Source organism: Coregonus clupeaformis, chromosome 18 (assembly GCF_020615455.1).
Source record: "Coregonus clupeaformis isolate EN_2021a chromosome 18, ASM2061545v1, whole genome shotgun sequence".
NCBI classification, from domain to species: domain Eukaryota; kingdom Metazoa; phylum Chordata; class Actinopteri; order Salmoniformes; family Salmonidae; genus Coregonus; species Coregonus clupeaformis.
The window spans coordinates 33,846,977-33,863,280 of NC_059209.1; the positions used below are offsets into that span (position 1 = coordinate 33,846,977).

At 45.2% G+C, this 16,304-nt stretch overlaps 1 protein-coding gene across 4 annotated transcripts in view; it reads left to right on the forward strand.

The window, feature by feature from the left end:
- Nucleotides 1-16,304, forward strand: part of LOC121530716 (tight junction protein ZO-2) — a 154,994-nt gene that overhangs the window by 53,085 nt on the left and 85,605 nt on the right. Inside the window, exon 1 of one of the 4 annotated variants that reach the window (XM_041835899.2) lies at nucleotides 14,218-14,350. The exons of the other annotated variants lie outside the window; for them this stretch is intronic. The gene's annotated coding sequence lies outside the window, so the exon portion shown is untranslated. Of the gene's footprint in view, nucleotides 1-14,217; nucleotides 14,351-16,304 lie in introns of those variants that run through there. 4 annotated transcript variants of the gene reach the window in all.

Here is a 16,304-nt window from a genome sequence, read left to right on the forward strand (position 1 = left end):
TAATAATACAATCACAACGCTGCTGTTTGTACCGTAGCACTGGGGTTGCTATGGTAATTACTTCACTCCAATGGTTTCCTCAATCATATTGCCCCGATAGGAGTTATGGTAAAAAAAAACAAAAAAACTTTGCATTCACTATGTTTCACGGATCACAAACCCCGTTCATCTGGCACTGAAGGAAGGCTGAATATACAGTTTGAAGTCGTACCCAGGTCTGTGGTGAGGCCTTGTCTGGCTGTTTGATCTGAAAAATGCAACAGACGCCACAAGGAAGATCCATTCCATTGGACACATGGCCACGGTCACACACACAAACACACACACACACACATCATCATCATCATCCTGCTGCTGCTGTTGAACAAAACACACTTCCTGTTATTGCTAAATAATCCATGTGTTTTATTTCTCAGATCAACACAGATACATTAGTTGACGTCACACACAGACACACACGCACACCCTGCATTACTTCTGTAACCATCACATCACTGAGTAATCTGACAAAATGGAAGCACTTTACCTGTATGTTTCTGTACTTTGCATTTACATTTAAGTCATTTAGCAGACGCTCTTATCCAGAGCGACTTACAAATTGGTGCATTCAACATAGGATAGCAAGTGGGACAACCACCACTGGGGGGGGGGGGGTGTAGAAGGATTACTGTTAGACTATTCCAGGTATTCCTTAAAGAGGTAGGGTTTCAAGTGTCTCCGGAAGGTGGTCAGTGACTCCGCTGTCCTGGTGTCGTGGGGGAGCTTGTTCCACCATTGGGGTGCCAGAGCAGCGAATAGCTTTGACTGGGCTGAGCGGGAACTGTGCTTCCGTAGAGGTAGGGAGGCTAGCAGGCCAGAGGTGGATGAACATAGTGCCCTCGTTTGGGTGTAGGGTCTGATCAGAGCCTAAAGGTAAGGAGGTGCCGTTCCCCTCACAGCTCCGTAGGCAAGCACCATGGTTTTGTAGTAGTACTTCTCTGACATATCACCGTGACAAGCTGAGTAAACCTGGGTCTTGTCCTGTCCTCTACGTCTCTCAGTCAGAGTTTACATGTGTCATCATGGTCCAGTCCTGGCTGCCCTCTGGACTGGGCTGTGGGGCTGTGGTGATGGCATCCATGACAGGAAGTTTTCTGTAAACTGTCTCTCTTCCTGCTACTTCACGAAATGTGTTAGATAAGGATGGAAGGAATATCTTATTAGTCATGTTGAGGCAAGCAGGGGACTAGGACTGGAGGGTGGTGGAATGTTACGCACAGACAGAACTCACACAGACACACCGGTGGAGGCTGCTGAGGGGAGGACGGCTCATAATAATGGCCGGAACGGAGCAAATGGAAGGGCATCAAACACATAGAAACCATGCGTTTGATGTATTTGATACTATTCCACCTATTCCGCTCCAGTCATTACCATGAGGCCTACAGCCTCTATCCCCTGTCAGGGAGGGGAGCACCGGCAGGCCTACAGCCTCTATCCCCTGTCAGGGAGGGGAGCACCGGCAGGCCTACAGCCTCTATCCCCTGTCAGGGAGGGGAGCACCGGCAGGCCTACAGCCTCTATCCCCTGTCAGGGAGGGGAGCACCGGGCTACATGCACTAAAATAGACCCCTGTTCCTGTTTACCGTTCCTGTTCCTGGTGATGATGATGGGGGGTTGAACACAGAAATCAATGCCATGTAATTACAGCTGAACTGAACAGAGAGCCACCCACAGTTTGGGAAACACTGGTCCAAAAAATTGCACTGTGAAGGGAATGGGGTGTCATTAGGAGCGCAGACACTGCTTTGTGCAACATTACTGTAACGTTTGGTTAGTTCAACACTCAGCTGGTTTGGTTAGTTCAACACTCAGCTGGTTTGGTTTGTTCAACAGTCAGCTGGTTTGGTTAGTTCAACACTCAGCTGGTTTGGTTTGTTCAACAGTCAGCTGGTTTGGTTAGTTCAACAGTCAGCTGCAAATGTGGAGAGGGGAGAGGGAGAGGAGACAGAGACGAAAAGGGAGAGATGGGAAAAAGAGTGAGAAGGAAGGAGGGTGAAAAATTGAAAGAAAAGTGGGGTAATGGGCAGCCTTTGATAGTTTAACAGGAAGTGAAGTGTGCATCGTTGACTTGATAACATCGTTAATCATCTGCTGCCCTCTCAGTGAAAGGGGGAGGGATCGGGGAGAGAGAGTGAGAGGAGGGGGGGCGAGGGGGAGAGAGAGGGAGACTTGGGGATCAGACTGCAATCATCTCCTCTCCCTCAGATCTCCCTCAGATCTCCAGGTTCCAGCCTCCACAACAGATGTCTGGTGTGGCTAGCTGACTGCCTGACCTGGCCGGTGGTGAGAGGGTTTGAGGGTCAGCTCTGTCTGTCTTTGACAACAAGACCAGGCACCAACCACACTGTCTATTTACAGCACTGTTACCATACAGTACAGTACCCATCACATAATATCTATGTGGTGGCTGGCTAGTGTGTCCTCTCTGTCTCCAGTCCTGTGTAGTGTGTCCTCTCTGTCTCCAGTCCTGTGTAGTGTGTCCTCTCTGTGTCCAGTCCTGTGTAGTGTCCTCTCTGTCTCCAGTCCTGTGTAGTGTGTTATCTCTGTCTCCAGTCCTGTGTAGTGTCCTCTCTGTCCCCAGTCCTGTGTAGTGTCCTCTCTGTCTCCAGTCCTGTGTAGTGTGTCCTCTCTGTCTCCAGTCCTGTGTAGTGTCCTCTCTGTCCCCAGTCCTGTGTAGTGTCCTCTCTGTCTCCAGTCCTGTGTAGTGTGTCCTCTCTGTCTCCAGTCCTGTGTAGTGTGTCCTCTCTGTCTCCAGTCCTGTGTAGTGTGTCATCTCTGTCTCCAGTCCTGTGTAGTGTGTCCTGAGATCTTTAGTAAGGCCGTTGTACTGCCAATGTTTGTCTATGGAGATTGCATGGCTGTGCGCTTGATTTTATACACCTGTCAGCAACGGGTGTGGCTGAAATAGCCGAATCCACTAATTTCAAATGGTGTCCACATACTTTGTATATATTGTGTACATACAGACGTTCAATTCCTGACTGTCTCTGTGTAGTCTCTCTCGCTCACTGGAGTGGGCAGTAGCTTGTCAAGGTCACAGCAACGCTACTGATATTGAAAACTAGGAGAGGTAACACTTTAGATGAAAACTGGGCGGCTCTTGTTTTGGAGTCGATGATGACTCTTATTACAACTTGTGTCATAACATTAAAAGATACTCCTTTAAAAAATTGAAAATGTGTTTTTCAAACCTAAAAGTCATCATTATGTAATAATTAGTATATAAATCATGTTTTGCACATTCCTTTGGTAAGCCTTTATTTGAAGCAGTATATTTTATGCAGGAACTCAGTTATGTTTACAGTGAGGGAAAAAAGTATTTGATCCCCTGCTGATTTTGTACGTTTGCCCACTGACAAAGACATGATCAGTCTAATTTTAATGGTAGATTTATTTGAACAGTGAGAGACAGAATAACAACAAAAAAATACAGAACAACGCATGTCAAAAATTTTATAAATTGATTTGCATTTTAATGAGGGAAATAAATGTTTGACCCCTCTGCAAAACATGACTTAGTACTTGGTGGCAAAACCCTTGTTGGCAATCACAGAGGTCAGACGTTTCTTGTAGTTGGCCACCAGGTTTGCACACATCTCAGGAGGGATTTTGTCCCACTCCTCTTTGCAGATCTTCTCCAAGTCATTAAGGTTTCGAGGCTGACGTTTGGCAACTCGAACCTTCAGCTCCCTCCACAGATTTTCTATGGGAATAAGGTCTGGAGACTGGCTAGGCCACTTAATGTGCATCTTCTTGAGCCACTCCTTTGTTGCCTTGGCCGTGTGTTTTGGGTCATTGTCATGCTGGAATACCCATCCTCGACCCATTTCCAATGCCCTGGCTGAGGGAAGGAGGTTCTCACCCAAGATTTGACGGTACATGGCCCCGTCCATCATCCTTTTGATGCGGTGAAGTTGTCCTGTCCCCTTAGCAGAACCCCCCCCCAAAGCATAATGTTTCCACCTCCATGTTTGACGGTGGGGATGGTGTTCTTGGGGTCATAGGCAGCATTCCTCCTCCTCCAAACACGGAGAGTTGAGTTGATGCCAAAGAGCTCCATTTTGGTCTCATCTGACCACAACACTTTCACCCAGTTCTCCTCTGAATCATTCAGATGTTCATTGGCAAACTTCAGACGGCCCTGTATATGTGCTTTCTTGAGCCGAGGGACCTTGTGGGCGCTGCAGGATTTCAGTCCTTCACGGCATAGTGTGTTACCAATTGTTTTCTTGGTGACTATGGTCCCAGCTGCCTTGAGATCATTGACAAGATCCTCCCGTGTAGTTCTGGGCTGATTCCTCACCGTTCTCATGATCATTGCAACTCCACGAGATGAGATCTTGCATGGAGCCCCAGGCCGAGGGAGATTGATAGTTCTTTTGTGTTTCTTCCATTTGCGAAATAATCGCACCAACTGTTGTCACCTTCTCACCAAGCTGCTTGGCGATGGTCTTGTAGCCCATTCCAGCCTTGTGTCGGTCTACAATCTTGTCCCTGACATCCTTGGAGAGCTCTTTGGTCTTGGCCATGGTGGAGAGTTTGGAATCTGATTGTTTGATTGCTTCTGTGGACAGGTGTCTTTTATACAGGTAACAAGCTGAGATTAGGAGCAGAGTGTGCTCCTAATCTCAGCTCGTTACCTGTATAAAAGACACCTGGGAGCCAGAAATCTTTCTGATTGAGAGGGGGTCAAATACTTATTTCCCTCATTAAAATGCAAATCAATTTATAACATTTTTGACATGCGTTTTTCTGGATTTGTTTGTTGTTCTTCTGTCTCTCACTGTTCAAATAAACCTACCATTAAAATGATAGACTGGTCATTTCTTTGTCAGTGAGCAAACGTACAAAATCAGCATGGGATCAAATACTTTTTTTCCCTCACTGTATTTCAACTGAAATAAATGGCTATAATTTAATGTAGTTATTTTAGAAACTGCTATATGTAAACGTTGTGACAGGAGGTCAGGGTCATTTCAGACAGTAAGCTGACTGTTCAGGGCACTGAAACATCAGATCTGTAGATGGTTACAGAACAGAACCACCCCTTGCCCTGGACTACAGCACACTGGCATGTTTCTGTCTTCTCACAGTGTAGGGGCTGTGTCTTTGATGACAATGCACAGAACTCTGTATTTATGTTGTCACAATGTATTGTACGTGGAGAACATGGAATTCTGTTTTTGTGGTGTTACCATGTTCTTTAGGGACAGATCGAAATTTACTGGGGGAGGGATGGTCCAAAATAGAATTTAGCTTTGGTTGTGTGTTTTTTGGGCGGGGCACAGGGGAGGGTAGTGTGTTATTTGGGCGGGACACAGGGGAGGGTAGTGTGTTTTTGGGCGGGACACAGGGGAGGGTAGTGTGTTTTTGGGCGGGACACAGGGGAGGGTAGTGTGTTTTTTTTGGGCGGGACACAGGGGAGGGTAGTGTGTTTTTGGGCGGGACACAGTGGAGGGTAGTGTGTTTTTTGGGCGGGGCACAGGGGAGGGTAGTGTGTTTTTGGGCGGGACACAGGGGAGGGTAGTGTGTTTTTGGGCGGGGCACAGGGGAGGGTAGTGTGTTTTTTGGGCGGGGCACAGGGGAGGGTAGTGTGTTTTTTGGGCGGGACACAAGGGAGGGTAGTGTGTTTTTTTGGGCGGGACACAGGGGAGGGTAGTGTGTTTTTGGGCGGGACACAGTGGAGGGTAGTGTGTTTTTGGGCGGGACACAGTGGAGGGTAGTGTGTTTTTTGGGCGGGACACAGGGGAGGGTAGTGTGTTTTTGGGCGGGACACAGGGGAGGGTAGTGTGTTCTTTTTGGGGGGGGGACACAGGGGAGGGTAGTGTGTTTTTTTTGGGGGGGTTTTCTCTGGTTTACATTTGCTCTTCTGCTCATATTTTCCCTATAAAACAATGGCTTGACTTACTTTTGATTTGACCCTAATAAAGTTTAGAAACGTTTAGTGGCTATTATTAAGCTTTAGCTACTGCAGGCCTATGATATGAAGGCAGTGCACCCTGGGGCTCCAACTGACTCCAACAGTTGAACTTGAGGTGAGGAAGACTGTTTCAGGCCTACCAGAGTTACTCCTATAATCTAGCAATATAATGGTTATCTTTATACAACATATTCGGATATAATTTTTTTAACGTATATATATATTAAAATATGAATATCATACAGTGGACACCTAAGCCTATAGGCCTTTGCATGCGATGCTCAAATCTCTGACAGCTGGGATATGGAATGTTGTTTTTGTTGTCACAATGGGGGAAAACGTTCTGGGTACTTGTGATGTGTTTGTGCAGGACATGGAATTGTGTGTGTTTTGTTATCATAATGCTTGTTAAGGAAACAGAACGTTGTGTTTGTGATGTCAGAAAGAACACAGACAGGATGGAGCTGTCTGTGTGTTTAGAGATGCTGCACAAATCCTGTTGTTTGTACAGCACGTCATCACTAATGGGTGTAATGCAGTAAGGTGTGTGTGTGTGTGTGTGTGTTCAGAATGGGCGGAGGTACTGTACTGTGGGATAGGAGACAGGGATATGATCGGAATCCAGCCTGGTCAGGGTGTTGATACGCTGTGGAATGTAAGATGGATAAGAAGCATGAAAACACACACACACACACACACACACACACACAGGGCAAGTCTCATGTTGTTATTGAGCTGTGTGTACAGGCTGCTGGCTGGGTAGTGATGGTAATGCTGTGAAGAGCAGACTCCTAACGGACTGATTAGTAGAGACAATGTTGGCATGTTTTTGTAAAAACAGCAATTGGCATAATAGAGAAATCTGACTTATGTTGTCAGTAGGACCTCTCTTCTCCCCCCCACAGAGCAGTATGGGGGGAAAAGCATGCTCCTTTTGTGGCGTCTACATTTCTTTCTTTATTTTTTTCCATTATGTGGCTCACTCAGGGCATTGTTTGGTGCTTTTGTTAAGAAAATTAGGTCCTGACCCATTTCTCAAGTGTAGAGGGGGGGTTCCATAGGAGGAGAGGAGGAGTGGAGCACAGTTAGTGATGAACCACAACCGTAACCACATTGTCATGACACAGTCGTAGTCCCAGTTCCCAGGGTTTACATACAGTAGGAGCCACTGTCACCACACACGGACCCCAGACACACCACAACTGAGTCATGGGAAAAAATACTTTCCATTGATGTTTCTGTATCCTATTGTTTCGAGGCCTCCTTATTGTAGTTGATAAGGTACTAGTGGTGGGACCCTACATGATAGGCCTTTTTATTGTATCGGTATAAAAGGGAATTGCTATGAAGCAAATGTCCTATTGCCTATAATGGGACACTGAGGGGGTCATTATGCCTGGTGTGATCATGTTTCAAAGGCCTACTGTTTGATTGTTACAATAACTTATTATTTTTACTATTTGAAACATTAATTCTTCATCTCCTTTTGCCCTCTCCATCTCACTGATGCAGACCCTCGCAGGCTCGCTGTGTGTGTGTGTGTGTGTGTGTGTGTGTGTGTGTGTCAGACCCCGGGGTATCTACAGTAGCCAGCCAGCCAGTAGCCAGCCAGCCAGTAGCCAGCCAACCAGCAGACAGCCAGCCAGTAGCCAGCCAGCCAGCTGACAGCCAACCAGCTGACAGCCAGCCAGCAGGCCGAAACTGCTAGGGATCTTAGGAAATGCACAAAAAATAGGCTACGTCTCAAATGGCACCCTATTCCCTATGTAGTGCACTACTTTTGGCTAGGGCTCTGGTCAAAGTAGTGCACTACAGTATGTAGAGAATAGGGTGCGATTTGGGACGTAGTCCTGCTCCCAGCCCCCTGCTCCCAGCCCCCTGCTCCCAACCCTGCTCCCAGCCCCCTGCTCCCAGCCCCCTGCTCCCAGTCCCCTTCTCCCAACCCTGCTCCCAGCCCCCTGCTCCCAGCCCCCTGCTCCCAGCCCCCTGCTCCCAGCCCTGCTTCCAGCTCCACTCACACTGAGTCCCACCATGTCTGTTAAACCATGTCTGTCTGAAACCTAAGACCACTGCTGTGCTGTGTGGCTGAGGCACCTCTGCTGTATATAGCTTTAAACCAGTTCTGGTTTCAGTCTCCTTGTGAAGTGATAAATATGTGACCGGGTGTGTTCGGACGGCCAGCTACTGAAACCCTGGTATCTGGAATGTTTTCTTTTTTTAGGATATACGACATGTAAATATGTGACCACTCCTCATAGTAAACAAATACCGGTACTGCCGCGCTGCACATCGAAAGACAATGTACTAGTGACCTTATCAGGAAAAACATTTGTTGTTGTTGTTGTCCCTTTGCCTGTATGTTAAGCTCAAGCCTGTATGCCTGGTGAGTTATTTTTCATTAGTTATAGCCGTGTTACAGCTACATTATAGATGTGTTGCAGCTACATTATAGATGTGTTGCAGCTGCATTATAGATGTGTTACAGCTGCATTATAGATGTGTTACAGCTGCATTATAGATGTGTTACAGCTGCATTATAGATGCATTATAGATGTGTTACAGCTGCATTATAGATGCATTATAGATGTGTTACAGCTGCATTATAGATGCATTATAGATGTGTTACAGCTGCATTATAGATGTTTTATAGATGTGTTACAGCTGCATTATAGATGCATTATGGATGTGTTACAGCTGCATTATGGATGTGTTACAGCTGTATTATAGATGTGTTACAGCTGCATTATAGATGCATTATGGATGTGTTACAGCTGCATTATGGATGTGTTACAGCTGCATTATAGATGCATTATGGATGTGTTACAGCTGCATTATAGATGTGTTACAGCTGCATTATAGATGCATTATGGATGTGTTACAGCTGCATTGTAGATGTGTTACAGCGGCATTATAGATGTGTTACAGCTGCATTATAGATGTGATATAGATGTGTTACAGCTGCATTATGGATGTGTTACAGCTACATTATAGATGTGTTACAGCGGCATTATAGATGTGTTACAGCGGCATTATAGATGTGTTACAGCGGCATTATAGATGCATTATAGCCGTGTTACAGCTGCATTATGGATGTGTTACAGCTGCATTATAGATGCATTATAGCCGTGTTACAGCTGCATTATGGATGTGTTACAGCTGCATTATAGATGTGTTACAGCTGCATTATAGATGTGTTACAGCTGCATTATAGATGTGTTGCAGCTACATTATAGATGTGTTACAGCTGCATTATAGATGTGTTGCAGCTGCATTATAGATGTGTTACAGCTGCATTATAGATGCATTATGGATGTGTTACAGCTGCATTATAGATGTGTTATAGATGTGTTACGCCGGCATTATAGATGCATTATGGATGTGTTACAGCTGCATTATAGATGTGTTATAGATGTGTTACAGCTGCATTATAGATGCATTATAGATGTGTTACAGCTGCATTATAGATGTGTTACAGCTGCATTATAGATGCATTATGGATGTGTTACAGCTGCATTATGGATGTGTTACAGCTGCATTATAGATGCATTATGGATGTGTTACAGCTGCATTATAGATGTGTTACAGCGGCATTATAGATGCATTATAGATGTGTTACAGCTGCATTATAGATGTGTTACAGCTGCATTATAGATGCATTATGGATGTGTTACAGCTGCATTATAGATGTGTTACAGCGACATTATAGATGCATTATAGATGTGTTACAGCTGCATTATAGATGTGTTACAGCGACATTATAGATGCATTATAGATGTGTTACAGCTGCATTATGGATGTGTTACAGCTGCATTATGGATGTGTTACAGCTGCATTATAGATGCATTATGGATGTGTTACAGCTGCATTATAGATGTGTTACAGCTGCATTATGGATGTGTTACAGCGGCATTATAGATGTGTTACAGCTGCATTATAGATGCATTATGGATGTGTTACAGCTGCATTATAGATGTGTTACAGCTGCATTATGGATGTGTTACAGCTGCATTATAGATGTGTTACAGCGGCATTATAGATGTGTTACAGCGGCATTATAGATGCATTATAGATGTGTTACAGCTGCATTATAGATGTGATATAGATGTGTTACAGCTGCATTATAGATGTGATATAGATGTGTTACAGCTGCATTATAGATGTGTTACAGCTGCATTATAGATGCATTATGGATGTGTTACAGCTGCATTATGGATGTGTTACAGCTGCATTATAGATGCATTATGGATGTGTTACAGCTGCATTATGGATGTGTTACAGCTGCATTATAGATGCATTATGGGTGTGTTACAGCTGCATTATGGATGTGTTACAGCTGCATTATAGATGTGTTACAGCTGCATTATAGATGCATTATGGATGTGTTACAGCTGCATTATAGATGTGTTACAGCGGCATTATAGATGCATTATAGATGTGTTACAGCTGCATTATAGATGTGATATAGATGTGTTACAGCTGCATTATGGATGTGTTACAGCTGCATTATAGATGCATTATGGATGTGTTACAGCTGCATTATAGATGCATTATGGATGTGTTACAGCTGCATTATAGATGCATTATGGATGTTACAGCTGCATTATAGATGCATTATGGATGTTACAGCTGCATTATGGATGTGTTACAGCTGCATTATAGATGTGTTACAGCGGCATTATAGATGCATTATGGATGTTACAGCTGCATTATAGATGCATTATGGAGGTGTTACAGCAGCATTATAGAGGTGTTATAGCCGTGTACTGGATAATGATAGATTAATGGTGGCCAGTGATCTATATCAGCCTTTAGTGACTGTGTGTTCCTGCAGCTGACTGTCCTTACTCCATCAACCCTCTGCTGATATCAACTGCCCTGGCGTGGGTGGGTAGAGGGTTTCTGTTCCGACCTCTGCTCTCTCTGGTCCTCTGGGGTTGTGGAATCAAATCAAATCAAATATCATTGGTCACATACACATATTTAGCAGATGTTATTGCGGGTGTAGCGAAATGCTTGTGTTCCTAGCTCCAACAGTGCAGTAGTATCTAACAATTCACAACAATACACACAAAGGTGTTACAGCTGCACCATCGAGAGCATCCTGACTGGTTGCATCACCGCCTGGTATGGCAACTGCTCGGCCTCCGACCGCAAGGCACTACAGAGGGAAGTGCGTACGGCCCAGTACATCACTGTCATAGACTGTTCTCTCTGCTACCGCACGGCAAGCAGTACCTGAGCACCAAGTCTAGGTCCAAGAGGCTTCTAAACAGCTTCTACCCCCAAGTCATAAGACTCCTGAACATCTAATCAAATGGCTACCCAGCCCTCTTTTACGCTGCTGCTACTCTCTGTTTATTATCTATGCATAGTCACTTTAATAACTCTACCTACATGTACATATTACCTCCATTACCTCGACTAACCGGTGCCCCCTCACATTGACTCGGTACCGGTACCCCCTGTATATAGCCTCACTACTGTTATTTTACTGCTGCTCTTTAATTATTTGTTACTTTTATTTAGTAGTATTTTGTATTGTATTTTTTTGTGATTTTTTGTTGTTGTAGGTATTCTTTCTTAAAACTGTGTTGTCGGTTAAGGGCTTGTAAGTAAGCATTTCACTGTAAGGTCTACACCTGTTGTATTCAGCGCATGTGACAAATATAATTTGATTTGATTTTGAAATCTAAAAGTAAAAGAATGGAATTAAGAAATATATAAATATTAGATTGAGCAATGTTGGGGTAGCATTGTCTAAAATACAGTAGAAACAGTAGAGACCTCCTCTGTGCGTACGTGCGTGTGTGCAGAAGGTTGGGAGGATGGTTGTCCTGTAGAGGGGCTGTTGGGAAGAGACTGCTGACTGAGGTATCTACAATGAGGGGATTCGATTAATCCGGGTAGGCGTGTTTTGGGGGAAAGTTGATTGACTCCAGGGTGTGAGCCAGGTGCTCCGTTGAAAGCCCATGGCGAAGTCGGCAAAAAAAAAGAAAAGGTGACGTAATTAAGCAAGTGGAGTGCTAAATTGATTGCTTTTGATCAAAAATGCTTTATTTGCGTTCCCAATGAAAACTAGGTTGAAAATTCAAACATATATTTTGTGGAAAAGATATGTTGTATGTTTCTGAACGATGCACCATGCTGCCTTGTTGACAACATGACCGAGCAGCGCAGATTAGTGTTCGATTTGAGAAGGGTGCTCCTCCCTCATAGACTGGTGCCCCGCGACGCAACATAATTGAATCCGCCCATTGACATGTAACACTGTCTGGGTTCCTCAGGGCTAGCTTAGCTTAGCTACTGTAACACAGCCTGGGTTCCTCAGGGCTAGCTTAGCTTAGCTACTGTAACACAGTCTGGGTTCCTCAGGGCTAGCTTAGCTTAGCTACTGTAACACAGCCTGGGTTCCTCAGGGCTAGCTTAGCTTAGCTACTGTAACACAGCCTGGGTTCCTCAGGGCTAGCTTAGCTTAGCTACTGTAACACAGCCTGGGTTCCTCAGGGCTAGCTTAGCTTAGCTACTGTAACACAGCCTGGGTTCCTCAGGGCTAGCTTAGCTTAGCTACTGTAACACAGCCTGGGTTCCTCAAGGCTAGCTTAGCTTAGCTACTATAATACAGCCTGGGCTCCTCAGGGCTAGCTTAGCTTAGCTACAGTAACACTGCCTGTGCTGCTCTCCTCAGGGCCAGCTTAGCTTAGCTACAGTAACACTGCCTGTGCTGCTCTCCTCAGGGCTAGCTTAGCTTAGCTACAGTAACACTGCCTGTGCTGCTCTCCTCAGGGCTAGCTTAGCTTAACTACTGTAACACAGCCTGGGTTCCTCAGGGCTAACTTAGCTTAGCTACAGTAACACAGCCTGGGCTCCTCAGGGCTAGCTTAGCTTAGCTACAGTAACACAGCCTGGGCTCCTCAGGGCTAGCCTTTCCAGCTGGCTGAAGTGTAGGTGTGTGGTGTGTGTACGGTGTGCGTGTGTATGTGTGTGTGTTTTGTGTATGTCAACCTTTTTTTGAGGTTATGTTTGTAACCTTAGGATTCATCAGAGAACTAGCTTGTATTAATAACATTTACATTTACATTTGACATTTTAGTCATTTAGCAGACGCTCTTATCCAGAGCGACTTACAGTTAGTGCATTCATCTTAAGATAGCTAGGTGGGACAACCACATATCTCAGTCATAGTAAGTGCATTTTTAACCAGACTAGTAGTACAGGGGGACTGCTGCTGACCTAGCTGTTTACTGTGCAGTTAGATGGGCATTAGACATTAGACACATGCACACAAAGTAGACATACACACACAGCCACACACACAGCCACACACACACACACAGTCAGCCGTCTAGAGTGATCAGAGTCTCGATAGCGACTTCTCGCTGTCAAAATATTGGAAGCGTTCAGTTCTAGCTGGTGTCAGGCCACCTCAATCTCATGAATCAATGTGGAAGGAGAGAGGAGGAGAGAGAAGGAGGGAGAAGGAGGAGAAGGAGGGAGAAGGAGAGAGGAGGAGGGAAAAGGAGGGAGAAGGAGGGAGAAGGAGAGAGAAGAAGAGAGAAGGGGTGTTATAGCTGACACAGATCCTATCTACCTTTTTTTCTGCCCCCGTCTCCTCCATCTGTCCACTCCTCCCTTCTCAACCTACTCCCCCTCTTTTTCCTCTCCATCCTTTTCTCTCACTTTCCCTCCTCTCCCTCTCCTCCCCCACGCCCTCTAATCCCCTCTCCCGTCTCTCCTCCTCTCCCTCTAACCCCCACTCCCTCTCCCTCTCCTCCCCCCACTCCCTCTCCTCCCCCACTCCCACTCCCTCTCCTCCCCCACTCCCACTCCCTCTCCTCCCCCCACTCCCTTCTCCTCTCCCTCATCTCCCCCTCTCCCTCTTCTCCCCCTCTCCTTCTCCTCCCTCACCTCCCCCCTCTCCCTCTCCTCCCCCCACTCCCTCTAACCTCCTCTCCCTCTCCTCCCCCTCTCCCTCTAACCCCCTCTCCATCTCCTCCACCTCTCCCTCTCCTCCCCCCACTACCTCTCCTCCCCCTCTCCCTCTCCTCTCCATCTCCTCCCCCTCTCCCTCTCCTCCCCCCTCTCCCTCTCCTCCCCCCACTCCCTGTCCTCCCCCCTCTCCCTCACCTCCCCCCTCTCCCTCTCCTCTCCATCTCCTCCCCCCTCTCCCTCTCCTCTCCCACTCCCTCTCCTCTCCTCCCCCTCTCCATCTCCTCCCCTCTGCCCCCTCCCGCCCCAGTATAGATCTACTCTCTACAGATCAGTCCACCCATGAACATCTATCTATCCAGCCCTATAGATCTGCTCTCTGCTGTAATCAGGGGGTGTGAGACTGCTGTCAGGTCCATTGTGGCCTGATCACTCTACTTCCCTTCACTCCTTCACCCTGAGGTGAGTTCAACAAGACTTCTGTTTCGCGGCGAACATGTTACTTAGTAACAATTTCATTCCAAAATGTTCCGGTGAAACATCAAACATCTATTTTTTGTAATGATTACTGTGACATTTTAGCGGCAATAATCAAACTGCTAATTATTTTGCTATTCCTACCACAGGTAATAGAATGCCCACATGGCCACTTGATTAATTGCAGTGGAAGTTTAGACCCGAAACATACACTTTCGTTCGCCGCACACTACCTTCTCAGACCGTTCGCTAAACGTTAGCGAACAGTCATGGCTAACATAAGACAAATGGAATATGTTAGCTAACGTTCGCGAACTATTTCCCTCGTTGAACGCGCCTCTGGCTTCACACTGGGGCTGGGCTGACAGGGCTGGGCTGTTAGGAAAGCACAGGGACAGGTTTTATCCCAAATGCCATCCTGTTCCTAGGATGCGTTTACACAGGCAGCCCAATTCGGATATTTTTCCACTAATTGGTCTTTTGACCAATCATATCAGATCTTTTTTCAGAAAAAAATATACATCAGAATTGGGCTGCCTGTGTAAACGCAGCCATAGGGTGCCATGTGGGATACAACTGGGGCTGCGACGGTCATGGAATTTGGGATGACGCGTCTCCGTAATAACCGTTCGAACAGTAAAAACAAAATGTAGACCCACATTTTCTAATTTCCTTCACTCCTGACTGCATGTGCTGCCATAGAAATAGAATGAATAGAACAGGCATCCCCATTCAAGTCAATGAGGGCATAATGGATGGACTGGCGGCCATTGCGAGTGTACCCATAGGAGCAAAGCAGGAAGTAAAAGCAGGAAGTAAAAGCAGAAAGTGTACCCATCAATATGTGCTGTGATTTGTTCATTCAACTCAACTTACTTTTTTTTTTTTCAGCTTAACATTGCAGATAGATTGTAACTTCCATCAATGTAATTGTCTGCATCACTTCCAATCCCCCATGTTTTTTATATATATATATATATATATATATATACACACATACATATATATACATATACACACATACACATACACACATACATACACATATACATATACACACACACACACCCACATACATACATACATACATACATACATACATACATACATACATATCCTTTAAAAATATATATATATTCCCCTTTATTACATTCCAACCCTGCCACCCTTTCCCCACTTGGAGTAAACTAGTGAACAACTGACATTACAAAACATTTATTCCATTGCATGAGCCACATCAGTTAGCATAATGTGAATAAACATTATTGCATCACAATACCAGGCAGACATTGTGAGTGTAGCCATGAGTTTACCAGTCAAATTGCCAGGGTTAGAGGTTCCAACCCCATTCTATTCACCGTTTGCTACAACACCTTGCTTTTTTCAGCAAGGGGCAATAAAGTTTCATAATGTTGTTAATAGTCCATGTTATCGCAGAAACGGACTCAACCGCACTCAGATCACATCCAACATGACAAGCCGTTGTATATCATTAAGCCATAGCAGAATCTATATTAGGGCAAATTAATCTATATTATGAAATGTGTGTTGCAGGAAACGGGGCCGGCATCACGGAATCCAGACATTCAAACAGGATTCAACAATATTTTAAAAATGTTTTGAACTTAGTAGGAAATCAACTAAATGTACTGAAGATATATTAGAAAATTCATTAATTTGCCCAAGATTATCATAAGACATTAATGAAATGCATCAGTGATTCGTATTTTCCTTCAATTTTCTGAAGAGGCAACGGCACAGGAATGCCCCTGTCTGTGTCTGTGCGTTTGTCTACCACTTTGTGTAGCCTTTAGCGATGATGCTATGACCACCGTCTTCTGGTAGATGGAAATGTTCCCCAAAACCTTCCCTGACTGGTGCTCAGTTAAATTAAAGGGTAACTACACCCATAAATCTAAATTTCTTAGATTTTGTTCCC